Source organism: Phoca vitulina, unplaced genomic scaffold, assembly GCF_004348235.1.
Source record: "Phoca vitulina isolate PV1807 unplaced genomic scaffold, GSC_HSeal_1.0 scaffold10, whole genome shotgun sequence".
Taxonomy (NCBI): domain Eukaryota; kingdom Metazoa; phylum Chordata; class Mammalia; order Carnivora; family Phocidae; genus Phoca; species Phoca vitulina.
This window is the reverse complement of record NW_022589713.1, coordinates 8,154,115-8,169,485: the sequence shown is the minus strand read 5'-3', so window position 1 is coordinate 8,169,485 and position 15,371 is coordinate 8,154,115. Positions and strand designations below refer to the sequence as shown.

The window sequence follows — 15,371 nt, the reverse complement described above, 5'->3', positions numbered from 1 at the left end:
TTTCTAAAACCCTTCCATGAGAGGGTCATTAGAATGCTGTTTGCAATGGTGGTGGTTTTTCAAAAAATACCAGGTTCTCCCACTCCAAAGAATAACCAGCAGAGCTGTGAGTTGGTGCTTCTTCCTAAGGCGTTCTGGAGGAAGTCTAAGCAGGCGTTCCCATCTTTCCCTATTCTGCCCAGACAGGGGAGGATTTTTTTTTCCTTCCCGGTTCTCTGAACTAGCCTGAAGAGAATTCCTTATGAGGAGCACTTAAGGCAAGATTTCAGAAGATCTACTACCTCATTTTATGGTTGTAGAGGAGGTAAAGTATGAATTCTGGGGGAGGAGACAACAGTGAATTTAATGCTTAAAAAAACAGAGCAGTGAAAATAGGTAGTGAGATAGCTCATTTTCTCTCTTCCCCTGGGGGCCTGAGGCGGCTTCTCCAGGACCTTGGTGCCTAGGTACTGGAGGAGGGAGCAGTTCCATCTGGTTCCATGGAGATGGCATGAAATGTTCACTTACTTTCAGCAATTTGGGGTCTTTAATTACCAGTCCATGCTTATAGACTAGAATTCAGCAAGAGGCTGGGAATCAGAGCTCTAAATGCTAAATTCTTTCTGCCTAAGGCTTGCTCGTGTACCTGATGAGTTCTTGACCTCATTCATAAACCTTGTTTTTAGCAAAGTCAAATGGAGCAGCCTTACCACTACTGAATATTTGACTATATTAACTACCTTGCCTTTTAAAGCAACTCTCCACTTCGGGCAGGAGCCTCCATTCTTCAACCCAGAGAGGGATAACAACAATCTCTATAACCCAAGTTAGGAAACCAGGAGGAAATGGTCAGTGGACTCAGAACACGCCTTTCCCAGATCTCCTTAGTCTTTCTTGAATAACTGAGCACAAGCTACATCTCTTCTCAGAAACTCTTCTGAGATGCAGTAGGCCCATTCTTTCCCCTCCCCCAAAAGCTGCATGATCTCCACACTATTTCCTACAAGAGCCACTCAGCTTGCTCTTACAAGTAAGGTAAAGATAGTCAACATCATCACTCATCAAAGAAATGCAAATCAAAACCATGATGATGTACCACTTCACATTCACTGGGATGGCTATAATAGAAAAGACAGACAATAACAAGTATTGGTGGGGATGTGGAGAAATTGAAATTCTCATATCTAGTGGTGGGAATGTAAAAGGGTGCAGCCACCGTGGAAAACAGTCCAGCAGCTCCTCAGAAGGTTAAACACGCAGTTACCATATGACCCAGCAGTTCTTGTCCTAGGTAGATACCCAAGAGAAACGAAAACATATGCCACACAAAAACTTGTACTCGGACATTCATAGCAGTGTTATTTCATAATAGCCAAAAGGTGGGAAAAGCCCAACTGTCTGTCGACTGATGAATGGATAAGTAAATGTAGTATATCTAGACAAGGGGAAATGATTCAACCATAAGCAAGGAATGAAGTACTGGTACCTGTACAACACGGATGAAACTTGCAAACATTACACAAAGTGAAAAGCAGCCAGTGACAAAAGATCTTATAATGTGTAATTCCATTTATATGAGATGTCCAGAGTAGGCGAATCCATCGAGACAGAAAGTAGATTAATGGTTGCCAGGGGCTGAGGGGGAGGGGAATGGGGAATGACCGCTGACAGGTATAGGTTTTCTTTTTGTAGGGATGAAAATGTTCCAGAATTAGATAGTAATGATTACGGTTGCACAACTCTGTGAATATACTAAAAGCCATTGAATTGTACACTTTAATGGGTGAATTTTATGGTACAGAAATCGTAGCTCAATAAAGCTGTAAGAAAGAGAGAAAGAGAGAGAGAAAAGGAAAGAAAGAAAAGAAAGGAAAGGAAGGAAGGAAGAAAGGAAGGAAGAAAGGAAGGAAGGAAGGAAGGAAGGAAGGAAGGAAGGAAGGAAGGAAGGAAGGAAGGAAAGAAAGAAAGAAAGAAAGAAAGAAAGAAAGAAAGAAAGAAAGAAAGAAAGAAAGAAAGAGAAAGAAAGAAAGAAAGAGAGAAAGAGAGAAAGAGAGAAAGAGAGAAAGAGAGAAAGAAAGAAAGAAAGAAAGAAAGAAAGAAAGAGGAAAAAGAGCTAGGATAGAAGAAAGGAAGGGGAGCAGACTGGTTGGGGCAAGTACTGAATTAGGTGTAGTCTTGCCCCCTCAATATCTCTTTCCCCAACAAGCCCCTCCTAGGGCTCCTCTTCCTCTTCCTACTTTGTCAAATTTGCCCCCAGAAAATGAACCCTTTATAGCCAGTCATGACCTCCAGCCTCCTTATAATTCATGAGACTGACCTCAGCCATATCCACTTGGCACATCCTCTGGCCCCAACACAGCTGCTTGGCCTCCCTGCTACAGAAGCTATCTACCAGAGCCCTGCCTTAGGCCCTTTGCTTGCAAGATCTTGTCAAGATGCCTCTGTATTGGTGGTTTTGCTCCTCTACTCCTCCATGGTTACACAGCCCCACCCCTCTGTGAGTGTGCTGGGAGAAGCTAGCTCAGCAATGTGCACCCAACACCTCCAGCTGTGTCCTACTCAGCCCAGGTAAATTCAGGGTGGCTCCTGCTTAATATTTGAAAGAATTTCTCCTAAAAGCCAAGTGCTGAGTATACATAACTCCACTTAATCTTCACAATAGCCCTGTAAAGAAATTATATTATCCCCACTTTTCAAGAAGAAGAAACAGATTCAAAGAAGGTAAATGACTTAATCAAAGTCACATAGATTGGAGTCAAGATTCAAATACGGACCTGTCAAAGCCAACACTCATTCTGCTGCCTTGGATAATACTTCCTTCCCTCTGTTGAGTGTATATCATATGTCAAGCAGTGTTCCAAACATATTAACAATATTATTTCATTGAATCTCACAACCCCACGAGGAAGGTATGAGCATCCCATACAATTGATGAGGTTCAGAGAGATGAACTCTTTCAGATAATATGTATTTGTCCACTCACTGAATGCTTGGGAGATTGGGAAGATTTTTGCTTTTTCTGATAAAGGTGAAAGATGCAAATGGTGCTGTTGTCTTTCCCCTCCCTCTTGCCTTTGGGCAACTGTTTTGAGACCATAAAAGAAGGGCAAAAAAAAAAAAAAAAAAAATCACAAATATTTTCCCAAACATCATCAACCTGCTAAGCAATAAACTACCTTTAGATCTTTTATTACATAAGAAAATTGAAATCCTACTTGTGTAATCCACTGTCACTAGATTTTCTGTTACTTGTAGCTAAACACATTCCTAACTCATACAGGAAGGTCCTATTACTACCCTCTTACAGATAAAGGGGCACAGAGAGATGAAGTATGTTTCCAAAGCCACACAAATAGTAAATGACTGCAGCCTACTGATAGTTGTCCCCTCTATTCTTCTTTTAACAACTTAATTACCCAAGTTATAGCTGGGCAAATGGACGGTCACATTTCCCAGGCTTCCCTGTGGCTTTGTGGGCCATATGACTATATTTTGGCTAATGGCATGTGAGTAGGAAGGAAGGAAGGAATGTAATTAACTTCCTGGTCATGCCCTCCAGTTCCTCTTTCCTTCTTCCCACTGGTGGTGACTGTGAATCACACGGACCGGGGTAACACCTCAAGAGATGGCAGAGCTACAAGACAGAAGGAGCCTCGGTTCCTGAATGACCTCGTGGATTAAAGTTGCCCTACACCCTGGCATCACCTATCAACTTGGGCTTTTAAGTGAGAGAGAAATAAACTTCTATCTCATTTAAGCCATTGTGTTTTGGTGTCTCTTAAAGTACCATTATTATAAGCAATACTGTGGCCAACCAATTTGCAAATATAGGTCTAATTCCAAATTTGGGCAATTTCCACTACAACTCCAAATATCTAAGTCAGAGATTGTGAACTCAAATGCCTACAGATGCTAGGTGGATAACAGATTAGTAAAGAAGACTGGGCAGAAACTATGGTGAGTGCAGGACATATATATGGTTACCAAGTTCTAGATCCTTTTTTTCCTGCTAGACTATATTTCTTAGCTCTCCTTTTACTTATTTGGGCCCGTGTGACTGAAGTCTGGCCAGTATAATGTGAATAGCAGGAATGAATGCTGCATCCAGTCCTGGTCCAGGAAAAAGTTTCTCACTCAATAATGTACTCTTTCTTTTCCCTCAATGGAAGTAGAAAAGATGCCCCAGGAAGTCTTAGGAACCAAGCAATGAATATGGCAGAGCCACAGGATAAAAAAAGCCTGCATCCCTGGGTTACCACTTAGAGAAGAGCTGTATAAATTACATTGACATGTAAATTTTGACACGAGTAAGAAACAAAGTTTTCCCAAGTAGATTCAGTACATGCTCGGGTCTATTGTTGCCACAGCACAAGATAGCTTATCCTCACTAATACACAAAAGCAGCCCCTATAGGAATGCAGGCCCAGTATTGCCAGATCTTTTTTTTTTTTTTTAATTTTTTTAAAAAAGAAGACAGAAATGCTGAATGTTATGAAAACACATCTCATTTTCAGTATTAGCCAATACTGTGAAGGTCAGACATGACCAAGATCCAGAGCTATCCCAAGAGCTACGAGTTTGCCGCCTCTGTCTCGGTATTATAGTGTACCCTGATCCTGGGACCTCAGCCAGCTGCTTCTACTGATCCCAGGCTTCAATGGCCCCCCCAAAATCCAATTAAGTTTCTAAGATTTTCCCCAATTTGTTATGCAGGCTTATTAAACTTTAAGCCAATGCTTTTTGGAGTATAACTGTGAAAAGCAGGAAATTACCTATTACCTAAAGCTATTCTCTCATTTGATACAAGTGATCTTGCCAAGCATTTGTCTGCAGCTCCAGTGTTTCTCTTTCATTCATATATTCTTAAATTTAGACCTAATAATGCCTACATATCCAACTATATTCATCAAAATGAAACTATTTATCAACTTTTCTCTACTTAACCACCTGCCAAAATTCTTACCAACTCAAGGCCCAACTCAAAGATTATCTCCTCTATGGGGTCTTTTCCATCCAGCTGAAGGAGCATGTTCCCCTTCTAAGTTGTGATCTCCTGAAGAGACCAGAACATTTCCCTCTTCATAGTATCAGTTCCTGGAATGACACTTAGCTCATAATAAGTGCTCAACACAAGGACTCAGCGTATGTATTAGTGTTTTCTGATTGTTGTTATATATTTAGTTATAGTTTTGTTTCACTGTGTGTACACCTGAATCAGTGGTTCATCATAATTGTGCTTTGCATTCTGTGGTAAGATGTTGTCAGGAAGCATTGGAACTAAGGGCCTTGTCTGCAATAATTGAATTCTGAAAGGTCAGATATCTTAGCTATTTAGAAGGGTAGACTCTGGAGCCAGACTGCTTGGGTTCCTATCCCATTTACTAGCCATACAACTTTGGGCAAATTAACTTCTCTGCTTCTTTGTTTCCTCAACTATAAAATGGGAGTAATAATAACTAGTACTGTTGTATTGGTTTGCTAGGGCTGCTGTAACAAAATACCCCAAACTGGGTGACTTACACAATGGAAATGTATCATCTCACAGTTCTAGAGGCTAAAAGTCTAAAATCAAGGTGTCAACAGAGTTGGTTTCTCCTGAAAGATGTGAGGGAACGGTCTGTTCTAAGCATCTCTCCTTGGGTTGTAGATGACTGTCTTTTCCCTGTGTCTCTTCATATGGTCTTCTCTCTAGGCATGTCTGTCTTTGTGTCCAAATTTCCCCTTTTTGTAAGGCCATCGGTCATTTGGGATTAGGGTTCACCCTAATGACTTCAGTTTAACTTGATTACTGTTGTAAAGACTCTATCTCCAAATAAGGTCACATTGGAGATATTGGGGGTTAGGACGCCAGCATATCTTTTTGGGAGAGAACGCAATTCAACCCATAACCATAGTACCTAATCAGATTATTGTGAGGATGAAATGAATTAGTACATGTAAAATATTTAAGAACAGTGCCTATTAACACTGCAAGCTTTTAAAAACATTAGATGATATTATACTTCTTAAAATCTTGTTATACCAAGGTGACCCTTAAAAATAAGTCACAGGAAGGGGCACCTGGATGGCTCAGTCGGTTAAGCAGCTGCCTTCGGCTCAGGTCATAATTCCAGAGTCCTGGGATCAGGCCCCATGTCAGGCTCCCTGCTCAGCGGGGAGTCAGCTTCTCCCTCTGCCTCTGCCTCTCCCCCTGCTTGTGCTCTCTCCCTGTCAAATAAAGAAATAAAATCTTTAAAAAAAAAAATAAGTCACAGGAAATTATACTGTTTCAGTATAGTTGTTTTGGGGCAGTGGTTGGAGAGAAGTGGTATGGTTTCAGTCCTTGTTCTCAGGATATAGTGAAATGAAGAAAGTGTCAGTTCCTGACATCGATAATACAACAGAAGGTATGGCAAGAAATAGTTATTGCCCTCACCAGAAACTTGAAAATGCTCAATTTGAGAGGTATGCCATACACTGAGAGCACACTACAGTTAGAATTTGTCCTTCGATTTATTATTAGGCGTTGTTAATGCATTTTTAGCAACAATCACTAAATCAAAAGTACAATAAAAGACTATAGCTTGAATTTTGCAATTCTGGAATTTGACCTCTTTGAAACATAGAGATTGGTTTCAAAGTCTCCTTAGATATTCTAGAGTTAGAATTTTTAACTAAGTCTCTGAGGCAAGTTGATGGTTGTGTGACTCAAACACTGAATTACAGCCCAACAAGCTGTTCAAGGCACAAAATTTATAAACATAAGTATTTCCTAATAATGTCCAGGGATGCAAATCCCTCATTGGTTAGGATCCCTACAAAAAGAGAGGACTCTCTCTGGTGGATAATATTTACCCTTCTTTTAACAAAGGGGGAAAACAAAAAGCCAGTTCTCAATGTTTTGCTCTCATTCTCTTGAGAATATATCAAAATTTTACTTTTGGTTCATCTCCTGAATCATTCATGAATGCAATTCTGTGGTGATACGGTTTATACATTCCTTTCAGTCCTGATGGCATTTTAAATTCTGGCCTCTGAATAAAAATTTCAGTGCAGGTCCCATTGCATTTGTTGATTTTACAAATGAATAGATCTTCAGTAGGGAGAAGTCAGTGCCCTCTCAAAAGCCCTCTTCAAGGCAGAGGCTGCGTGGGTGGTATGGGCGATCTGAATATCACCTCTTTACATGGGCAGTCAGTGATGCACGTACCATCCAACCACATGTGTAGCTTATTTCTGAATTATTATACCAGGTCAGGAAACCTAACTCATAAGTATGTACCATGGTAACCCTCAAAGTTCAGATATACTCTTTCAATTCTATTCAATCCGCAAATCCAGACTTTTCCCCAAAGTCATTCTTCCGTCATTTGTGAGCTTTGAGGAGGGCAGGAGGGTATTACTGAGGCCTCTTTTCTCTGCTCCCATCTCCTCCCCTACAGCCTCCCAACGCTCTCCTCCCTGCCCCTCTCTTCCTCCCCACCTATTTGGTTCAAGTGTGTTGAACCAAGTCAGTTGCAAGATTTAGTCTTTTCATCTTAGGTATAGTCATTAGCCCTGGGGTTAAAATTGGTTTTTTGTTTTGTTTTGTTTTATTTGTTTTTTTTTCTGCCACTTTTAATAGGGTAAGTGAAGATTTAGAAGAAAGCCTTATCTATGCTTTAAAAATAAATTATTTTCTTACTATGGAAGTAATCATGGTCATTGTAAAAAAGTTAGAAATACAGGTGTATTTTTAAATTAAAAAATTTGTGTGTGTGTACACATTTAGTTTTATTTTAACAAAGCAACTTGTACATTTTAAATGTTTAAAACTGAGCATCATCTTTCTTTTCCAGTGAAATAAAAAGAAAATTTAAAAATCAACAGAAGAAAATTACAATAGAGAAAGTCAATTTCAAATAAGATTCTGTAGGTTCTGCTGATTCTCCCATCTAGTGTCAGGGCTCAAGTCATCATAAGAAGAGAATTTTATTTTAAAAGTGTCATCTTAAACTGCAAGGATCTCCACTGAACATCACAATTAAGCATGCCAACCTTTGCTGACCTTCTATAACCCCAATTCTTTAAGTTTTTTTTTTTAAACAAGAGAAAGCAGCCAGATACATGTTGGTAAATGGTAAATGCTGTCTATATTCACATAGAGACACAGTGTAATCTCTGAGCCCAACATACAGAGAAAGGAGGAAAAAAGCTAGAAGTCTATGCACTACTACGCAGGGGTCTAGCATCCTCCGCTTCCAGCAGAGCTAAGGGAACTGAAGGTTTTTTTTTTTTCCCCACAGAACGTGGTGGTGTTGATCCCATAAAGTTTTTGTTGAGACAGGAAGGGATAAACATGAATTTGGAACAGAAACAGGTAGAGATTCTTTTCTGCTGTATTCTGCTCAAGGTATTCCCCCGCCCTCCCCAAATACTTTGAGAACCATAGTATAAAGGGAAAGAAAAGAGCCTTCAAAAAACAAGGCGAATGAGCACAAGAGGAAGAAAAAAAAAAAAAAAAAAAGATTGCAACTTGCTCCCAGGGACTGGAGAAAATTAAAAAAGAAAGGTTAGAATCCATCAGTGTTCCATTAGTTAGCTTCTCCTTCCTCCCCCCATCATCATCTTCATTTTCTTCACCTTCATCTTCATCTCCTTCTTCATCAATATCCTCAAATCCTTCTTCTTCAACATCATCATCATCTTCCTCTTCTCCTTGCCCTTCATCACCTATATCAGGAACCACGTAGTACTATAATGGATTTGGCCAAATGCCATCTTTGATGACCTCTCCTAACTCACCTGCACCTGCATCAGAGTGGTCAGTAAACCAGGTGAAGAAGGTCTCTGGTTCCTCATGCTGCCTCTTCCTGCTGGCTTTATTCTGTGTTTGACTTGAACGTTATGTCAAATTCTTTCCAGATTTCCATTTGATTTCAATGGACTTTGAAGATGGATCACCACTCTCATTCAGATGAAATTCTTTGGACAGAACTTTATTTTCAAAGTAAGGGGTTTCATCAAAATCAAAATCTGTGCTATAACCTGATTTAATATCTCATATCTTCACATTCTGTCACTTCGACTCTTGTCAAATAAGGCAACACCTCTTCATCCTCCTCCCTGACAGATACTTGTGGATGGTTGACAAATGTTGTTACTCCCAAAGTTTGGATTTTGGTGATCAATTCTGGCCTCTTCTGAAAAAATGGTTGGTGGAGTTTTTTATATTTCTGCTCTACTTTCAAAATCTCCTCACTGGCTTGCTATTTCATTTTGTACTCCATCAACATGTTCAATTGCTTCTTGCTGTTCTTTTTCTCCCTTTGGGAAGTGCTGAGGGGTTGTCGCCTCCAGCTTGGGGTCAGGAGGCAATTTCAGTTTCTTCTTTTGAGGAGGAGTGAAGACTGGCATTTGGGGGCCATGCTGTGAGGAAAAGTCAGTGAAACAAGGGCAGATGCATGTCTGGAAGAGGCTTTAATTACTCCAGAATGTGTTTTTTAAATTTTTTTTAATTAAAAAAATTTTTTTTTAAGTCATCTCTATACCTATCATGGGGCTTGAACTCATGATCAAGAGTTGCATGCTCTTCCAACTCAGCCAGTCAGGCACCCCAGATATATATATTTTTAACAAGGAAAGATAATATCCCAGATGCTGAAACCCAGAAATAAGCATGGCTAACATTTTAATGCATAGTTTGTCAACTTGCATATACTTTTAAATCTCTGAATTACCATGTAGTCAGATCACACAATTATTCTGTCTAGAAGAAAGGCAGATGCTGAGAGGGCCAACTACCAGGTTAATGACCTCCCCCACCAACCCCCATGTCCAGGAACCCTCTAAGGACCAATATCAATCAGTTTCCAAACCCTTGCAAGAGTTTCTGTCCTGGTTGCTAAATCTCCCCATTTGTCTCCAGTCAAACATTATTCCAATATTGGCTACTTGGCCCCAGATCATCAACTGACAGGCAGAATATAAATATACAATAAAAAGGAAAAGACCTCCCAAATTTTTGAAAGAAGAAAAACAACTTTCACTAAGACTAACTCACTGCAGCAGCTGGTCTAGTTCAGTGAGGAAGTACATACTCTGAACATGTGGACTCCATATTTTGAAAACTCAGCTCATGCTGAGGAAATTTACATCTACCTGGAGGAAAAATAATGTCTCTTGGTAGATTTTACAAATGCCAACACTTGACATGTCCATGGACATGTCCAGACTCAATGTCTATATAAAATATACACAAATTTGCACATTTTAAGAACATTTACTAGAAAATTATATCTTAACTATAAGTAGTATCCTCAGAGAGAATTAAAAAAATAATTAAGATTACAATTTAAGAACTAAATGTGATTAAAAAAATGCATGGCTCCAAAATAAAAAGTTCTTAGAAATTAAAAATATCGTAGTTTAGCAAAAATTTGATACACATATTGAAGGATAAAGTCAAAGAATTTCCTAAGGAAAAAAAATACAGGTAGAGTGAAAATGTGAAAGAAAGGCTAAATTGTAAAGTGTAAATCCAAGAAGCTAATGTCCAATGTCTAGAAGCTCCAGAGAGAACAGACAAAATGAAAGGAAAATATAAATAAAAAAATAATAAAAAGAACTGAAAGATATGAGTCTCTATACTGAAGAAAGAGAGAAGAAAATGCTGTAATGCCAGACACAGTGAATGAAAAATGAACCACAGTCACAGAATGGTAAAATTTTAGAATATTGAAGATTTTTTTAAGGTTTTTATTTAAATTTCAGTTGGTTAATATATTATGTAATATTAATTTCAGTTGTAAAATTTAGTGATTCAACACTTCTATACAACACCTGGTGCTCATCACAAGTGCACTCCTTAATCCCCATCCCCTATTTCACCCATTGCCCCACACACCTTCCCTCTGGTGACCAGCAGTTTGTTCTCTATAGTTAAGAGTCTGTTTCTTGGTTTGCCTCCCCCCCTCTCTCTTTTTTTCCCCATATGCTCATTTGTTTTATTTCTTAAGTTCCACATATGACTGAAATTATATGGTCTTTCTCTAACTTATTTCACTTAGTGTAATATGCTCTAACTCCATCCACATTGTTGCAAATGGCAAGATTTCATTCTTTTTTATGGCTGAGTAATATTCCATTGCATATATATACTGCCTCTTCTCTATCCATTCATCAACGGATGGACATTTGGGCTGTTTCCATAGTTTGGCTATTATAGATCATGCTGCTATAAACATTGGGATTCATGTATCCCTTTGAATTAGTATTTTTGTATCTTTTGGGTAAATACCTAGTAGTGCAATTAATGGATTGTAGGATAGTTCTATTTTTAACTTTTTGAGGGATCTCCATACTGTTTTCCAGAGTAGCTATACCAGTTTGCATTCCCACCAAGACATTCCATGCTCATGGATTGGAAGAACAAATATTGTTAAAATGTCTATTCTACCAAAACAATCTACACATTTAATGCAATCCCTATCAGAATATCAAAGATTTTTAAAAATCCAAATATTTTCAGAGAAAAAAACAAATTGTCTTCTTTTTTAAAAAATCAGTTTGGCATCAAACTTCTCTTTAGCAATAACAAATGCTACAAGACCATGGAACTCTGCTTTCAAAGTTCTGAAAGGAAATGATTTTAAGTGAAAAATTCAATATTCAATCAAATTATTAATTAAATTTGAGAGTAGACTAAAGACACTCTAGTCGTGGAAGGACTAAGTTTACCTCCCATATCCCTTTTCTATGGAAGAGATTCAAAGATGTGTTCAAACAAAATAAGAGAGAAAACTAAAAAATGTGGAGTTCAAGAAACAAATAGGCCTATCGGGAGAAAATGGAAGGAAGACCTAGGGTACAACTTTTCACCACAGGAAGAGCACAAAGGTCCAGTTTGGAGCTGGTAGAACAAGGGCTCCAAAATATGTCTGGAAAGAAAATGTATATGACCAGAAAGAATTCAGAGATTTGATACTATCTTGAAGAAGTTGGAATATCAAGTTGTAAAAAATGCAGCAATGCAGGAAATGAAGTGGGGAGAAAGAGACAATTAGAAATTCCAAGAAACACACAAGACAATGTAAGAAAGATATGTAACGGTAGTTTACTATGTGGCTGACCCGTGAGCAATCTTTACATAGAAAAATGTTGTAAACACTGGGGACCAATTTGCAGCTTTTGGAATCAATCCACAGGCCAGGCAAAAGGAAAACTTAGGTTGATGGTAGAACAAGATTCATGTTTTCTTTCTTGACAACATAAGTTAAAATGAAGCATTTGATTGTGGTAAGAAGGAAATGAGATGAAGGAAAGGATAAGGACATTCATATGTTCACCTCACAAAGTGAAGAGTCAAGAGATACTGTCTAGTTGATGGAATTAAAAATATATATGTATACGTATCATATATATAACACATAACAAGTATATAAAAATATATAACAAATAATAAATGACAAAATAAATAAATAATAAACAGTATGTCACAAATCTATTCTTCTAGAGATATAGTAACTGCCAAAAGAGCTAAAAAAAAGAAAGTGTTTCCCCATGTGAGAGATTGGGGGAAGGGGTTATTGAAGGGGAGGGGCAGGGAACTGTTGCTCCTTTATCTAAGCCCTTCTGGATTTGGTCATTTTTAACCATGTACATGTATGTCACTTCAGATGCATAGAGAAGCAGATGCTAAGACAGGATTTGACATGCCAGAGATTTATTGAGGGGAAGCCTGTGAAGGACAGAGGGAGATAGGAGCAGGAAGAGACAGGGAGGGGGTCAGACTGTGATCAGGTCTGCTGCCTGTGAAGGGAGAGGGGGAAGGAAAGATTGGATAGGAAGAGCCTCAGAACCTGGCACAGTTCTGGGGAAGCCTTGCCTTGCCGGGCTGATGGGGAGGGTCTGCACAAAAGTTGCCCAAGAGAGGATCCTGTGTCAGGCAGGGTGGACCAGCACTGGTACCCTGGTACCTCAGCAGTGTTTGGTCAATGGCTGCCAGCAGCCCAGAAGGGTGGGGCTCAGGGTGAGTGCCTGAGTGCTGAAGATGTGGCAGCTGGGCTTGTCATTCTGCCAGGCACCCACAGCAGCTTCTCTTAAAGGGACATGCACCCACGGCAGCCATTGATTGGATTTTTACATTGTTTAAAAGTTTATTAAAAGAAGAATAAACTCCTCTAATCCACAGGTGAAATGAATAAACATTCAGAGTAGCACAGTGTCCTTTTTTGTTTTTTCATTTTTTTTTCAACAATTCTATACATTACCCAGTGCTCACCATAATAAGTGTGCTCTTACTTCTCTTCACCACTTTCACCCATCCCCCCCCACCTTCCCTCTGGCAACCACCAGTTTGTTCTCTGTATTTAAGAGTCTGTTTTTTTATTTGTCTTTTTTCTTCTCTGTTTTTTTTTTTTTTTTTGCACAGTCTTTTATAAAGTCCATCACCCACCTGGTTAGTATTATTCATTTTGCATTCCTTTTTTGTTCAAAGGTGTTGCATTGATTAGGTTAAATTTATTTGTGTTTTTTTTTTCTTTTTTTAAGATTTTATTTATTTATTTGATAGAAAGAGAGAGAGAGAGAGCATGAGTAGGGGCAGAGGGAGAAGGAGAAGCAGATTCCGCACCGAGCAGGGAGCCCGACTCGGGACTTGATCCCAGGACCCTGGGATCATGACCTGAACCAAAGGCAGACGCTTAACTGACTGAGCCACCCAGGCACCCTGTTTTTTCTTAATGGAAGGGTCACAGTGAAAAACTAGTGAGGCAGCCATTTTCTTCAAAAAATATCCATAGAGTCAAGGAATAGAAGTCAATGAAGGAGTAGAGTCAAAGAATGGAGTCAGCAAAGAGAAGGAGGACCTATGGATTCAAATGAAACAGTCTCAGGAATTACATACAACCATGTAGAATAGATTGAGCTCATTAGAAGCCCTCTAATTCTGTGACTCTCCCAGCTCTGAAATTCCCAATGACTTCACACATAAGACTAACAAATAATAAATAAATTCTGTTTACAGTACAAAGCAATTGAAAAAACAGTTCAAACATACATCTTTTGCAATTCAGAGGCCAAGACATATACCCAACGTATCCTGAACCATACAATTTTGGGGGCCCAGTCAAAAAAAGACAAAGAATACAAAATTTATGAAAACAATATGCTCGTGAACACTGGATATCACCCTGCATAAAGGAAAGTATAAGCATGTTGCAGGGCAGGAGCAGAGTGGAAAGAGATGGCAATCTTAAGCAATCGTGATTAAAGTTTCGTACTTTTGCAAATTTTGTACGAATACATGACCATGTGAACACATTGCTAGCACCCCTCCCAGGGTCTTGGAGAGGGCCCTGCTGCTTATGCTTCATCAGCATCTTAGTAAATTCACATCTCTATGCAGCTCTATTTGAAGAGGAACAGACAATAAAGGAGTGTAGTTTCTCTTAAGAAGTTCATGGATATAAATATGAGTTGTTGGGCAGGGAGTGGCCCTTTATACACATGTTAGTACTGAAAATAAAAAGAATGTGTGCAGAGACGACTGGTCGTTGGTATAAATCATCTTCCATGTGTCTGGCACCCCCAGGCACCGATCACTCCCTGCCAGGCTCTGGCTCCAAACCCACCACACTCTCCCAGGCCTTCTGCACACTCAGGGTACAGTCACATCTGATTTCCCTGGGAACCTGTCACTCGGAGCAGGGAGCTGAATGACAAGAATGAGCAAGGCACATTATTGGGTTTTGTTATTAAAGATAATGAATTTGGCTTGTTGAAAGCATGGCATACAGCGTATGGCCACAACTTCTTTTTAAACAAAAAAAAAAAAAAAGAAAAAGAAAAATCAAGGGAAGTATAGGCAAATGTTAACAATAGTTTTCTTTGGGTGTTAAAACTATGGGTAATTTATTTTAACTTTCCCTCCACATTTTCTTTAATAAGCATGTATTGTCTTTAAAATGAAAAATAAAATGCATTTTATTAAAGCATTTATAAAATGGTTTAATAAAAAGCATTTAGAGGGGTGCCTGGGTGGCTCAGTTGGTTAAGCATCTGACTCTTCATTTCAGCTCAGGTCATGAGCTCAGGGACATGGGATCAAGCCCCCATCTGGCTCCATGCTGGGTGTGGAGCCTGCTTAAGATTCTCTCCCTCCCTGTCCCTCTACCCTTGCCTTCTGCCCCTTTCCCTCACTGCTCACAGGTGATTGCTCTCCCTCTCTCTCTCTAAAAAAATAAATAAAAGATAAAAAGCATTTAGAAAAAAATGTATTAACTTTACATACATATATACATATACATATACATATACAATATATGTATTAATTAATGTATGAAAAATGCAGGGAACTAAGGAGACTTACAAATTCCCAAGACCCCCACTAAGAAGATTTCACACGGTAGATATCATGAATGTGATATGAGAAT

General features: G+C 39.1%; 1 pseudogene; it reads right to left on the bottom strand.

Annotated features, from left to right (window-relative positions):
- LOC116635214 overlaps nucleotides 1-9,365 on the bottom strand; it is a 153,095-nt pseudogene extending 143,730 nt beyond the window's left edge.
- Nucleotides 9,366-15,371: the final 6,006 nt, after the last annotated feature.